Source organism: Sapajus apella, unplaced genomic scaffold, assembly GCF_009761245.1.
Source record: "Sapajus apella isolate SASKATOON/1434 unplaced genomic scaffold, GSC_monkey_1.0 scaffold76, whole genome shotgun sequence".
NCBI lineage: Eukaryota > Metazoa > Chordata > Mammalia > Primates > Cebidae > Sapajus > Sapajus apella.
Window position 1 is genome coordinate 8,797,814 of NW_022437016.1, and position 15,431 is coordinate 8,813,244.

At 40.2% G+C, this 15,431-nt stretch overlaps 1 protein-coding gene and 1 long non-coding RNA gene across 9 annotated transcripts in view; one reads left to right on the plus strand and one right to left on the minus strand.

Annotated features, from left to right (window-relative positions):
• DENND1A (DENN domain containing 1A) overlaps positions 1-15,431 on the minus strand; it is a 545,539-nt gene that overhangs the window by 146,113 nt on the left and 383,995 nt on the right. The window lies entirely within an intron of this gene.
• LOC116532460 lies at positions 7,968-11,521 on the plus strand. Its single transcript, XR_004260874.1, has 2 exons — positions 7,968-8,348; positions 10,385-11,521. It is a non-coding gene; the product is annotated as an uncharacterized LOC116532460 (long non-coding RNA).

The following is a 15,431-nucleotide window of genomic DNA, read 5'->3' on the forward strand; positions in this document are numbered from 1 at the left end:
AAATGGCAGTTACCCAACTGCACTGAAAAGAAAAGTCCCTTCTTTTAAGAGAATTAAAAGCTAAAAAATGCATAGAAAACCCATCCACCACAGAAAGTAAATTGGCTTCCTATACCCTCAAAGTATAGGAAGTACCTATCACTCACCAGACAGTTGTTTTTAGAAGTCTCACTATATCTTCTAAGAGCTGCAATGTGTATTAATCAACAAAAAGAAACTAATAAGGCTGCAGGCCAGAGCTCAGCATGAATCAAAGAAGCTGCCTCTTAAAACTGGATAAATAGTGCAGATGGTAGCTTCACCCGGAGTTGGCACTCACAAACAACAGTCATGCACACAAGTACACATAGGACGTTTTATGTAGGAAATGCAGGGTTACAGCTTAATGTATATCAAAATGAGAAAAAAAAGATCTCAGTCTGGCTTCCTCAATCTCTGCTGTTGAATCGTATCTCCTGCAAAAGGAAACTCACATTTTCTACAGAATCAAGTCCTGTCTCTGAATCCTAATTTTACCACTTATTAGCCATGTGGATGGAGAGTTGGAGAGTGCCTAGCTCTGTACCAAGAACACAGAAGGTGTTCAAGATATGTTTCAGAACACATTGTGAGAGTGCTTTTACTTATTTTAATGGCGGGCTTTTTTGTTCCCACCTGGATTTTTATCTTGATTAAAAAAAAGAGGCACAAATTCCCTTGCTCACTTTCTTTAGCACAAGAAAAACATGGCTGTGGAATCCATGGGACAATTCCCCTATCTTTGGGCATTCTGAGTTTTAGAATAGGAGAGGAAGAAATGGTACTACATTCGAACCTGGCTTTCTCAGAGCCCAGAGCTGGCCTGCCATTTGCTGCACATCCATGGACTTCAGAAAGGCAGACCTCTTGGATTTTGGAGGTTGGTGTCTGGTGTCTGTTTACTTGTCTTGTGCAATGTCTGAAGTGCTGGGAACTGGAGGGAAAAAGTCTTCCAATCAGTCAGGTTGGTGGAGAGTGCTGGATGCTGGCACTACAGAGGGAGACCCACTGGAGATTCTCTGTTCAAAGCTGCAAGAAGCAATTTACTTGTCCAATAGAATTTGTGAATTCTTTCTAGAAAGGTCAGTAAAGGGTAAAGGCTGTGAGTTGTATTTCCTGTGTTTAGTTACTAAAAATGTGGGAAAGAATGTTCACCTACATTCAAGTTGAGCCATCCCCTCTCCTCGACGGCCACTGTGGAAACCCAGAACCTCAATATATGGGATCAAGTCGTATTTCAATATCCTTGGAAAGTGTGAAATGTGTTACACTAGAAGGGTAAATCCCTAGCTGGATTTTAAACATAATATTATGAAAGGCAGAATTTGGAAATTATTAATACTTCATCTGTTTTGTAATTTCATTGAGTTTCATTTAATTTATCACACAATTTTATATGTGAAAGAATATCTGGAACTTACATTAAGCAACACAGCATAAAAAGATAAGCATCTGTGAAACTACCCTTCTAAATAAACAGACATTTTAATCTTCCTTACATTGTCTTAAGAGTTTTTCTGTCTCCTCTTTGCCTCTTCCTGCTGACCCCACTAAGACTTATTCTCAATTCTGTTTCTGAGAATTTTAAAGTTTTACCCCATACATGTATGAAGCCCAAATGTTTAGTTTTGCTTACTGTTGGGCCTTAAAAATCAGTATCATGCTGCATGTTTCTAAGATTTATTCATGTTGTTGCTTATAGCTTAAAGTAACTAGTTTTCATGGCTGCATAATATTTCATTGCATATATATTATTTATCTACTATCTTTCAACATATATTTGGATTGCTTCCAGTTTTTTGCTGATAAGAACATTTTTTGTATATGTTTCCTGTTGTTTTCCAAAATTCGGGTACCAATTTATACTGCTGTCAGCAAAACGAGACTTTTGTTGCTCCACATACCTCACCAATGTAAGTATGACTTCCTGATTTTTGCTAATTGAATGTGTGCAAAACAAAACACTGCCTTGGTCTTGGTCTAGTTTCCTTATTAGTCAAGCATATTTTCCTAAGTTTATAAACCATTCATGTTGACTCTCCTGTGAAATATCTGATCATATCTTTCCCCTGTTTTAGTCTTCATTGATTTATAGAAATACTTTATATGATCTTGGACACCCAGCCTTTTTTGTCAGCTAAAGTTGCAAGTATCATCCTCCTGTCTGTGGCTTGTCCCTCTCACCCCGCCTACCACTTGCTTTATAGTGACTATTTATTTAGGACTAAGGTTCTACTTGGCCTCAAGATTCAAAAAGACAAAAAAATTGGAGGCAGACCAAGAACCGAGAAGACATCCTTAATCCTTCTCTTTCCCTTAACGAGCACATCAGCAAATCCTGTCACCTCCATCCAAATAACACCCCAAATCTGACCACTTCTCACCATTTCCATCGACCACGCTGATCTCTCCCTAGACACTTGATTGCTATCTGATGTTCACTATGTCGTCCCTACAGCCCTTTTCCCAAACAGTAGCCAAAATAAACGTCATAAAACTCAAGCTGGATCATGCTGCCCTTCTGCTTAAAGTTACTCCGATGGTTTCCACTGTGCTTAGATTGAAATCCAGACTCTTAGAGCTGGGCATGGTGGTGTGTACCTGTAGTTCTAGCTACTTGGGAGGCCGAGGTGGAAGGATCACTTATGTTCAGGAGTTTGAGGCTGTGATGAGCTACTACTGTGCCACTGCACTTCAGCCTGGGTGACACAGTGAAACCCTGTGTCAAAAAAAACCCCAACAATTGAAACTCTCTTCCCCAGCCCACAAGGCCCTTCGTGATCTGGCCCCTGCCTGTCTCTTGGCCTCTGTCTCCTACCTTTCTTTCTGTGTTCACTCTGCTTTAACCATGCTGCCTTGTTTTCCATCCCTGAAATAGGCCAAACTCATGTCTACCCTGGGTTTCTGTACTTGCTATGTGTTCTGCCTAGAATGCTCAGATCCCGGTTATTTGAATGCCTGTGACTTCTCATCATTCAAGTGTCAGTTCAGATATCACCTCTTTGGAGGACAGTACCAAATAAACACCTCCCCAGCTTTGCTACCCCTTTCCAGTGGTTTTTCTTCACAGCACGCATCACTATATAAACTCATCGTCTATTTTTTGTTCATGTTTATTCTCTGTCTTCCTCCACCAGAATGTAAGTTCCAAGAGGCAACTTACTATACTTGTGAGAGATATTTTACCTTTCCTAGGATTTCTAAGGAAAAAATGGGAAAACAGAAAAAGGGGATTCTGGGAATCTGGCAGTGGTGGCGGCAGTGGTCGTGCAGTTGTTTAACCTCTTCAAACCTCTACATAAAAAAGGCAAACTGACTATACAACAAAACCTCAAATAAGTGCAATAGTTACGACAAAACCAGGTGAACAATAAACCCCCAAATGCAAGCAGGCAAGTACAAACCACCACCAAACCGGCTTTGTGTTGCTATTTGTACTGACAGACCTCAGAAAAAGTAAACCTCAAAACATTGGCCAGGCGTGGCAGCTCACACCTATAATACCAGCACTTTGGGAGGCCGAGGTAGGTGGCTGACTTGACAAGGTCAGAAGTTTAAGGCCAGCCTGGCCAACATGGTGAAACCCTCCCTCTACAAAAAATCCAAAAATTAGCCAGGCATGGTGGTGTGCACCTATAGTCCCAGCTATTCAGAAGGCTTAGGCAGGAGAATCGCTTGAACCTGGGAGGTGGAGGTTGCAGTGAGCCGAGATTATACCACTGCGCTCCAGCCTGGCGACAGAGTGAGACTCTGTCTCAAAAAAAAAAAAAAAAAAAAAAAAAAAGGAAAAAAAGCCATCAGTGACTTGCAGAAAGTTCAGTGAGCCAATCTGAGAACAGCTGCTACAAGTGGAAGTGTTTTGGCCTTTGCAAAGCAGGTGAATACGAGGGGCCTGTGGTAAGAAGGACTGGAGGGGATCGAGCCATCCAGCCCCTGCAAACCCTAGGAGTTCCTAGGAACTCCTGAGAAAACAAATCAGGACCTCCTTCCAGGACAGGGGTCCACAATGGAGAGAAATTGCTGCGAAGGGAACCAAGACTGAGCAGAACAGAGACAAGAAAGAGAGGACGGGAAGCGGAGGTCTAGATCAAAGTGGGGGAAGGAAATGCACAAAACCCCAGAAAGCAGCTGTCACATTACTGACCACCACCAAAAACAACAGAAGAGCTGTTAACTCTTTTAAGTCAGAAAAGCTTTCTTGAACTTCATCTCATTCTAAAGTCAGAAAATCTAATTTCACATAAAAATGAACAACAACAACAACAACAAAACACTGAAATCAAATTCCACACAAGGTTATTATAGGAAAAATAAAAAGATATAGAGTAACACCCCTGTTCACAATGACAGCATGCCTGAAAGGTATCTCCACAAAACAGATTAAAGCTACAGCCTACAGTGTCAAAATGAGCTAAAGACACTAAGAAAATGGCCCAAAGCATGAAAAACCAACATAAATCTGAATTATAAAAATCTAAAAATGAGGGGATAGGACTCAGGAAAGTCCAGGCACGGTGGCTCATGCCTGTAATCCCAGTACTTTCGGAGGCCGGGGCAGGTGGATCATGAGGTCAGGAGTTCGAGACGAGCCTGACCAAGATGGTAAAACCCCATCGCTACTAAAAACACAAAAATTAGCTGGAAGCGGTGGCGGGTGCCTGCAATCCCAGCTATTTGGGAGGCTGAGGCAGGAGAATCGCCTGAACCTACAAGGCGGAGGTTGCAGTGAGCTGAGATCATGCCTTTGCACTCTAGCCTGGATGACAGAGTAAGATTCCCTCTAAAAATCATCATCATCATCAACAACAACAACTCGCCAGGCGTGGTGGCTCACGCCTGTAATCTCAGCACTTTGGGAGGCCGAGGGAGGCGGAGGTCAGGGGTTCAAGACCAGCCTGGCCAACATGGTGAAACCTTATCTTTAAAAAAACAAAAAAAAAAAAAACAAAAAAAAAAAAAAAAAAAAAAAAAAAAAAAAAAAAAAAGAAACTCTTTTCAGAAATTAGAACTAAACTAGATGGAATATAAGAACCAGTCAATTCAAAAGACAATGCCTTAACAAAAACAAAAGAAAACCAGAAAACTTCAATATTCAAAAATACAGCAAAAAGAATCAAATCTCAACAATATATTTTAAAATAGGTAAAAAATATTTTTAAAAAGGTGAAAAATATTGAAAATAGGCAAAGAAGATTGAATATATGGCTAACTGGAGTGCCTGAAGAAGAAAAGCAAAGCAATAATCAAAACCAATGCTGATTCAAGAAAATTTTCCTGAAATTAAAAAAAAGAGGTATGAAATTGTGTATTTCAAATATGTTGAAAGACCACATTGTATTCCTGTTCTACAGAACTAGAATAACTACCAAAGACAATCTAATAAAATTACTGAACTTTAAAGCAAACAACAACAATTCTTGGGCATGTAGTTAAAAAAAAAAAAGACGTATTAACAAAAGAAAATTGAGATTATCATTAGACTTTGACAGCAACACTTTGCCAGAAGAAAGTGAAGTAACACATTCAAGATACTCAAAATAGAATGTACGAGCCAGGGAACTTACATTCAGCGAAACTGACTTTCATGTTTAAAGGACAAAGAAAAGCGATGATCAACTTTTAACAACGGAGGGAATATTATTCCCAGGAACTTTCCTAGGGAATTTACCAGGGAGCAAGTGTCAGGCAATAAAGAATGACTCCAGAGACATCACCATTAGGACTGGTGGTAAGACACAGTCACCCGAAGACTGAGAGGGAGAGAGTATCTTACGTAATGGCTGCATGCTCTAGCAATGTAAATACAGCCAAACTAGTCAAAAATAGGAGGAAAGAACATACAAAAAAATAGTTAAAAGGTCTTCTGTAATTATGCTCATGGTAGTATTTGTATCATTTTTGGAGAATATGAAACTAAATTAGTAATTCTGGAGTATTCTATTATTCCTTGTGCCCTTGAGAACCAGAATTTTCATATGGGAGAAAGGAAATACAAATGTAATAGAGATGAGGTTAAGTAAAAGCTCTGTAGTCTTGAATTTTAATTGGAAGTATCAATATAAATGGCAAGAGATTTACATACATAAGCATGTTTCCTAGCTCTGTTCCCTGAAAAGGCCTAGAAACAATGACCAACCCAGTAGCAATGAGTATCCTAAGCCAGGTTTTGGTCTTGAGATGTAATTTCTCACTAAAAGAAACCAGTGTTTCCTGAAGAAATGTCTGATTCCAGGTTTGGAGGCAGGAAACGTACAAGATGAGCCTGGAACCTTTTGTAGTATCAGATAGCAAGAGAGCTATCAAAGACTGCTAGGTTCATGTAGAAAAAAGTACTCAGGTGTGAACCTGAAGTATTTCTCACTCGCCGAAGATGGGGGGTTTGGGGTTTAATAATTATTTTAATAATTAAATTTAAAAAATTAAATAAAAAATAATTACAATGAACCAAGATGCATCAAACGAGTTTAAATTCACCAGGCAATTGTGTGTGTGTGTGTGTGTGTGTGTATGAATCTAAAGGTGACAACTCATATATATATGAGTTCACATACATATAGATATATGAGTTCATATATATACACACACACACATATAATATAATTGTCACCTTTGGAGGATGATAGGGAACAACAATTCATTATATTAAAAGTGGTAATTAAAGGGAGTCTAACATTTATTTTGCTTTGGCTTGTATAAACACTAACACTGGTAAATATTAAATGGGAGAAATTGTCTCTTTATAAAAATATTCCAACTAATAAATAAAAACTTAGAATATTACCATTTTTCAACTCCCAGTGAATAAATCAATACAGATATTAACCACATTGGCTACTAAGATCACTAAAAGAGACAAAAGCAGACCTGGTATGTCTCCTGCAGTCTTGTAAAAGGGACTGAACCTCAGTCTATCCAATCTCTGGATCAACTGTCAACTAGCAAGAAATACAGGGGACAGAGGAACATGGTGAGCTGCACCAGGATTATGCCACCAGCAAAACTCACACACTGGGAAATCTTCACAGGCTTCATCAACAAATAAACTGTAAGTAAATGAACAGGGTGAAGGAGGAACCCGTAAGTTGAAAGAGAATTAAAAGTCGTATCTTTTTAAAACAGAAAAACTCACCTATAGTTTCTAGGCGTAAACATTTGGGTAATAAAACTATTTTTTAAAAAAATGCAAGTGATTACCACGAAAGTCAAGATAGTGGTTACTTATGGAGGAAAGGAAAGAGCTGGGATCAAAGGGAGCTCTAGGGTGGGTAGGAAAGTTCTGTTTCTTGTTTTAGAAAGTATTGGTCTTATAAAAATTCATTACATCATCCATTTGATTAAGGCAGTTTTCTTTATCTGTTTTATTTAAAAGCAAATAGATTTTTAAAGGTATAATGGTACCTATCTAGTGGGAAATAATGTAGATTGAATGCCAACATTTCTTTTGAACAGTGTCAACATTATGAGGATTATTACTATATTTTCCACTAAAAGACATACACTTTGAGAAAGAAAATCTAATATCTACTCAACTGTTTCCTCATAGGACAAAATGTAGAGAAAACTCAGCTATAAATTGAATGGTTACTTTGGTATATTTTAAAAACTAATATTAAGCTCTTATCAAGAGCCAGCTACCATGCTGTATTACCTAAGTTAATCTTCACACCAATCCTATGAGGCAGATTACATTTAGTCTCCCCATTTTACAGATGACAAAGCTGAAGCCAAGGAATTAAGTAACTTGCCCAAAATTACGTAAATAGAAAAGTGGTACCTGGAAGCCAGGTCTAGCTGACTCCTATAAGTAGATTCCATCTCCTTTCTTCAGTGCCTGCCACGGGGCCTGGTACAGAGTAGGCGCCAGCATTTTTTTAAAAAATAGAATTAGACTGTCATGCTGAGTCCTAAAGATCAGCAAACAGATATTAAGATGACATAAGCTACTCCCTGGAGCACCACTTTTTGGAAAAAGAGAAAAAAGAAGCGATGAGTTCCTTTGAGCCCAGCAGTCACAGAGACCCTCCTGTAGGACAGACTGGTCTCCTCAGCACTAGGGCTCGAGTCCAAGCTGGCAAGATGCTTTCTGCATCAAGATTAAATGTGTCTGGGAAACCAGAGAGACGAAAGAAACAGCTACATGCTGCTGACAGCAGGGAGTACAGGCAAAAATGTTTTCTGTACCCCAGGAATGCAAAGTCACCACCCTGACACATTGAATTATCAGCTTTATACTAAGAAGCAAGATGCTAGAGGAGTTCATGTTTCCTCCCTAGATGCTGGAAACCATCACCAAAGAGGATCAGAAGCAGCATGGGACCAGTGGAAAAACTGTGAGTTCTAGAGGCAGACAGACCTGGCTCTAATCCGACTCTTTCTTCTTGGCACCTACCTCCCCCAGGAGCTCTCTCTATCCTCTTCCCTAGCTTTCTTTCTCTGTGTAATACTTATTACCATCAGACATATTATATGTTGATTTTCATCTTTGTTGACTATGTGTGTCTTCCTAAAGTACAAGAGATTTGAGGACTGGGACTTAATTTTGTTCACCGCTGCAACTCCAAGCATCTAGAATGGTGCCTGGTTTAGCAGGATCTCAGTAAACGTTTGAGCAAAGTTGTTGCATTAAGTTATTTAATTCTCTCTGCTTTAAGTTTCTTATTTAGCAAGTTGGGGATAATACTGTGTACATTTAACCAAGAAAATATACATAAAGGGCAAGAAGTACGAGTTAATAAGTACCAGGCTTTTCCCTCCTCTACCTCTTTTGCATAAACACTTATCAACCAAGGATAAAACTAATCAACTTGGGATAAAAGTTTCCCTTCAGAAAATAGATAATGACCTTTTCAGCCGTCAGCTGACTTGCTCAAGACAACCTCAAAACCTCCAGACCATTTTTATTGTGAAGACGAGAGTGAACACGCCTCGCAGTAGGAATATGAGCAAAGAAAGTCTCAAGCAACTGGCTTATGAATAATGCCAGTGAGCTGTGACTGATGGAAACAGGGTTGAGTGGAGACCTGCCAGGTCACATCACTAACAGGGACCAGCAAGCCAAACATAAATAATCTCCAGTTAAAGTCTTTCCAAAAATCCTGCCACGCCTCCATGGAATGTGACTGCTGGTGAATTGGGCATTCACTGGATAAAAAGTTTGCTGTGGAGGGCAGGAAAGATGCACAGAGGACGAGTACTTCCCATCTGCCATTGCATTTAATTCTGAAAACAGTGTCCTAAGGGTGGCCTTTTTTTCCCTAGTTAACAAATGAGAAACCTGCGGTTCGGGGAGGAGAGACGGCTTCCCAAAGTTCTGTAGCTCTTAAGTAAGTAACTTTCCTGGAATCTCAACCTTCTTTAGCCTGTACCAAACTACAGTGCACACACAGTACCTCTCCAACACTCAAATATTCCATCAGACACTTTGTGAGCTTTCCTCTACCTGTGTGCCCCCAGAAAGAGAATATATTAAGAAATTAGACGTCTACTAGATAATAATTGCTAGCTAACAGAACTTCAGCAAATTCACTGAAATTTGGATGGTAGTCACTCAACATATGGGAATTTCTGACATTCCTGTTAGCTCCAGGCTAAGCCCATAAAGTTTTAAATACCTCATTCTTATTTCATTATAAAACAGAAACCAGCCAGACACATGTCAAGGAAAGTCTGTGAAGGCATCGTTTAAGTAGAGATTCTCTTGCCTATTTTATAGTTGAGGTAATAAGAGTTCAGAAAGGTATAGTAACTTGCGTAGAGTCACACAGCTTAGACAAGGCAGAGTCCAGGTTAGCATCAAGTCTAACTTCTACTCAAGGGGACTTTCACTTCACTATGCTATTTATTTGCCTGGAGAAGGGATTGGGGGTAGGTCACCAAATAGCCTTACTCTCTGGGATCTGGCAGTGCAGGTTCTCAGCCTGCTTGACCTGAGACTCACCCCCACTTTTCTATTCTGCTCTCTACAGACGAGAGGGTGACCTTTGCACACCGAGTTCCCTGGGCTCCCAGATCAGCTGGTTTCCGCTTGGTTTGGCCCATGCAAGGCACCAGTAAGAGATTAGGAGGAGGAGAATGGAAGGCAAAAGCTTGAGTATCTCTTCACGCTCTCTCTGCCTGGGTGGGCTGTCTAGCTATGGTTCACCTCCTCCCTGACGCAGGCACCCACTGCACAGACCCACAGGGACCAGCTGTGGTCAAGCGACCCTGGCCTCTGGCCTCAGGAACACCACCTCTGCTGTTACTCATCTCTGGATTGCCTCCCTGTCTTCTTTTGAATCTCAGCTCCTCCATCTCGTGTGTGATCACTTCCTTGCATTACTTCCCCTCTGTTGTAAACATCTAAAGTCGTCTCTGTTGTCCTGCTTAGATCCTGACTGAAACACTGATTAAGTTGCTGGACCTAGAGGACCAAGTAGCAGCCTGTGGTCCTGAGCTAGGAAAGCCGAATGATGGCTCGGCTCTGTGTCTCAAGACCACCTGTTGGCCCAAAACCTCTGTCTGGCCAGACAAGAAATGCTTTGGAAAAAGAATGTGCTTTTCTGTTTTTGAGATTCACAGCCACGGAACCGGTAAAATGAACACAGCTGGTATCCTAATTCCATGGTCTTAGAGCAAGAAAAATTAACCATCCACCATAGCTCTAGCAGTGCTTCCTAAACTGTTGTGAGGAGTACTAGGTGCAAGGAATGCTAATAGGTATTTTGTGGAAAGGGCCTTCTGAAAAATGCCGGGTCAAACAAAGTGAACTCGATTTCTTTATAGCTGGACTTAAGTAGTGTACACTGTTAATATATTTAAAAAGTAATAGTAGGTGTAAAATGCAACAATTCCAAATTTTATGGGATCAGAAAATATACCAACATCTTTGGTTCTAATATTTCAAGGAATAGGGTTCTGGAAATGCTGGCTTATGATATTAGTGCTGAATCCTGCAGTGGCCAACATGGTCTCTCAGGGCCTGGAAACTGACCTCTCCTCTGCTTGATCCTCAGCCACACCCCTTCTGCCTGTGCTCCAGCCACAGGAGCACTCACAGTACCCAACGATGCCACATGCCTTCAAGGCTGCTTGCCTCTGCTCATGCCACTTCCTGCCCCCTGCTCCTGGGGAGCTCCTATTCCTCCTGTAAGGCCTCATTCCAGACACATCCATCCCTGGGAAGCTTCGCCTCAGCAACCAGTCTGCAGTGATTAGCCCTGCATTTAAATGTCTACCAGCCTGTGCATTCTACTACAGCGCCCACCCCTTCCTGCAGCTCTCTGCTTCCTTTCCTCCTCTGCCTTTCACTGTCTTTGACAGTGGCCAGGTCTTATTTGTCAGTGTGTGCAAGTCAGTGCCTTGGCCCGGTCTGCAGTGAGGACCACTACTGCAAGATTTCAAATGCCTGTTCCATGTTCTGCTAATAAGGCTTGGTTATAACATATTTACAATTCACTATAACTCAAAGTTCCGTTGTTAATGCAATCACTGATAAATAAACCTTATATGAATGTGGCTACTTTTATTATGATGTCAATAATTTGATTTGTAAAATCCTAACATCAACTGAAAACCACCATCAAGAAATATGGATTAACACCTGCTGTGAGAAAGCTAGCCACTAGGTGTCAGCCCAGGAAAAGAGGAGGAAGGGCTCCACTTCCCAGCGTTTTAGGTTTTCATCCAATTATCACTACAACTATCAAATATTTAAACAACAAAATATTAGGCAATTAGAATTATCTATTAAAGGAATGTTTTAAAAAAGACATATAAAATTTTGACATTTTACCCTTGCAAAATAGTTTATAAATGGTGTTAGTTTAACCTGTATTTGTCAAGAAACACTTGTATAGATTAAAGAAATTGACTCCTAAGAGGCTACCAGCTCAGTTGTCTTCTGAAATGCCCTCAATCGCATGTAATATGAACCATATGGTGATCACCGCTGTGAAGTACGGTCAAGAAAAGAGCATGGTCACCAGAACCAGCAAGATGGAGGGGCCAATCCAGGTGCTGCCAGTTCTTAAAAAGTGACATCATCTTTCCTAGCCTCAGTTTCTCATCGACAAAATGGGGCTGTACCATGCTCTCGGTAGGGGACTGTAAAAAGGGAAATATATAAAAAGAGCATAGCATATAACAAATGCTGTTCTTTTCTTTAAGACTTCAGGTCTTAATGATTTATTTAGCAAAGCTGTTTCATAGCTCTGAAACAACTAAGGGCATTATAGTTAATAACTATGATAATTTCATTCAGTCAGATCCTACTGAGCACCTTCTATGTGTCAGGCTCTGTGTCAAGGATACACAAGTAAGGAGGACACTCCACTGCCTTCTAGAGAAGGCTTCAATTTTTTTGTGGAAGGGTAGTGTAAGACTGAATGTGATGTGGTCATACATTTCAGAGAATGTAACCACACCCCACAGAAAATCAGTGTAGATATATATCCAAGAACTGGGGACAGGAGGAAATCAACATAGCTGTATCCTCTAATCATCATAGATAGCATAATGTTATATACAGAACAAATCCACCATCCCTCCATCTTATGTTACTGAGCCTCGACTGTGTGCTGGGGGCATAAGAATAAGATCTGTTCTTAAGAAGCTCATAGTCTAGCTATGCATATGAAGTCACTTAGCACCATTTTCAGGCTGCAAATTGTCAAATGTTATCATTGCTTGAAAATGGATCAGAAAGGTTTCATTTTCAGAGTCTCACTGAAAAAGTAAAATAACCTAAAGTGACAACATCTGACTTTAAAACACCAGTAGCAGGAACCATTTATCTTTGCCACTGCTTCCACAAAGAGTATTTAAAAATGCCATAGTGGTTTCAGCTTAATCCATGAGTATAGTCTTCTCTTGTGTGTTTCTAACTAGAAGAGAATATTTTCTGGACATGACAATTCTGGAGGCAATGATCCTCCCTAACTCTAAATGCCTGTGGTTAGCCACCATGCAGCTGCTGGGCTGTGCCTTTGCTTTACATTTACACATTTGTGATATGGTGTTTGTGTGGCTTATTCCTCTGGGGTTCTACAATAAAGTTGCAGCTGATACGTTTTAAAACTAAGTATCTATATTATGCAACACTGAAACATGACCACCAGCCTTTCTAATGTATAGCATGGGGACACAGATATCAGTCATTCATTTGTTCATCCAGTCAACAAACATTTAATGAGCACCTACTAATATCAGATTATGTGAGGGACATCAACGTGTATAAAACATGGCCCCATGCTTTAAAGGAGCAAAGTAAGAAAGGAGCCAGGATTATTAAATGAGATCAAGTTAAAGCCTAGAATTCCTCCAGGATGGTGTATGATATAGTAGCTGTGTTTTATTTTTCAAGTATTTTAGAACATATGGGAATTTCGTTTTGATCATATTCAGGGATGCGCTTTGAAATCATTCAGTTGAGATTGATCACAGTGTTTAAGTGGCTCTCCTGCCAGTTCCCATCTTCTCTCACTTAGAGAGCTACTTTTTACTTGGGGAATCTACTTCTAGAACAATGGTTCCCGGTTCACTGATCATTTACTGTGAAACTCCTAGGTAACAAGACTCAAACTGGCTTCTGAGCAACATCAGCATCCCTGTGACATGGACAGTGGAGATTTGGTGCCAATATTGAACAATGGTCATCTTTTCTCAAGCGGCAACAAATGTTTTGATGAAATAGGTCTCAATTAGATTTTCTCTAATGCATTTAAAAAACTAACTTTTTAAATGACTCTAATTTTCAACCCTTGGTACCTACCACCCCATTTGTCTATAAGTGCAGGTGAGCAATAAAATGAATGAGTAAATAACAAATATTAAAGGAAATAATTAAAGATGTGATTTATTTCAAATCCCTTATGTATCATTTGAGATTAAAAAAAAAAAACCATACTTCCACAATTAGTTCAAAAGGAAGGATTACATGAGCCAGAATTTCAGTGTGTTTTGCATGGCTCCAGGTTCTTGGACACTTGTTGGACAAGTATGGACACCACTATTCTAGAATATGGCAGTCTGATCTTCTTTCTATTCCTCCTTTACATTGTATGGTCACTATCATTTAGCTAACATCAACTATCAGCAAGGCACTATGTTGGTGTTCGATGCATATTATCGCTATTTTTCTCAACAGTCCTACTAGGTAGCCATTATTTATGTTTTACAAATGAGAAAAGTGAGGCTCAAGGTGGTAAAGTGACTTCCAGAGTCATCTTCTAGATAACAGAGCCAGAATTAAAACCCAGGTGATTCCAAATGACATACTCTTTCCAACACATTTGGTGGCCTCCTTAGCCACTTAGAGCCACAGAGCTATAGTGATGGTCCCTGAAGTCCTGGGGCAGAAGCACCTCCCCTCATCCTTGATTAATTCCCAGGGCATGATCTTGACTTTGGATGACCATTAAAATGGGAAAAAAAATTAACTAGTAAGTTACCAGCCCCTTCTGCAGTCCACTTTACACTCCCCATCAATGCATCTGCTTTGCACAGGCCTGTAGGTTTTGGCTATAATTCCCTATGCATTTGTCTAAAGTATATTGGAAAGTAAAACAAATCTTTCACAAACTTTTCCTACAGATACTCCTGAGTCCATATTTATGCTTCCCAGAGACACCACTACCCACTTACCAAAAGCATGGGCTCTGTGAAAAACAGTTTGGATGGAGGTTCCTCAAATGTAGAATTACCAGATGACCCACAATTGCACTCCTAGGTATATAACCAAACAACTTGCAAGCAGGTGTTCAAACTGTTACTTATACACACATTCACAGCAGCATTATTCATGACAACCAAAACACAGAAACAACCCAGGTGTCCACGAACAGATGAGCGGATAAACAAAATACGGTATATACAGATTGTGGAATATTATGCAGTCTTAAAGAGGGCTGACGTTCTGACACAATGCTATAACATGGATGAACCTGGTAAACATGATGCTAGACAAAGGACAAATACTGAATGATTCCACCTTTATGAACTATCTTAGAATAGGCAAATTCATAGAGACAGAAAGTAGGCTAGAGGTTACTAACGGCTGGGGGTAAGGGAGATGAGAAGTTATTGCCTGATGGCTACAGATGTTCTGTTAGGAGTGATGAAAAATGTTGCAAGCAGATGGTGGTGATGTTTGCACAACATTGTGAATGCCATTAATGCCACTGAACTGTATACTTAACCATGGTTAAAATAGCACATTTTATGTTGTATGTATTTTTTACCACATTTTTTCCCCTTAAAGCATGGGCTCTTTAGACAGACCTGGGTGTGATGGGGTGAGTCCTAGCTCTTCCACTCCCCACCTGTGTGGAGGACGACAGAGCCTTGCTCAGACGCCCAGCTGCACACACACTAGTCCCTTCCAGGCGTCACGCGGTTTCCTCTTTCCCCTGGTTTCCTCGCTTCCTTATCTCTCATCT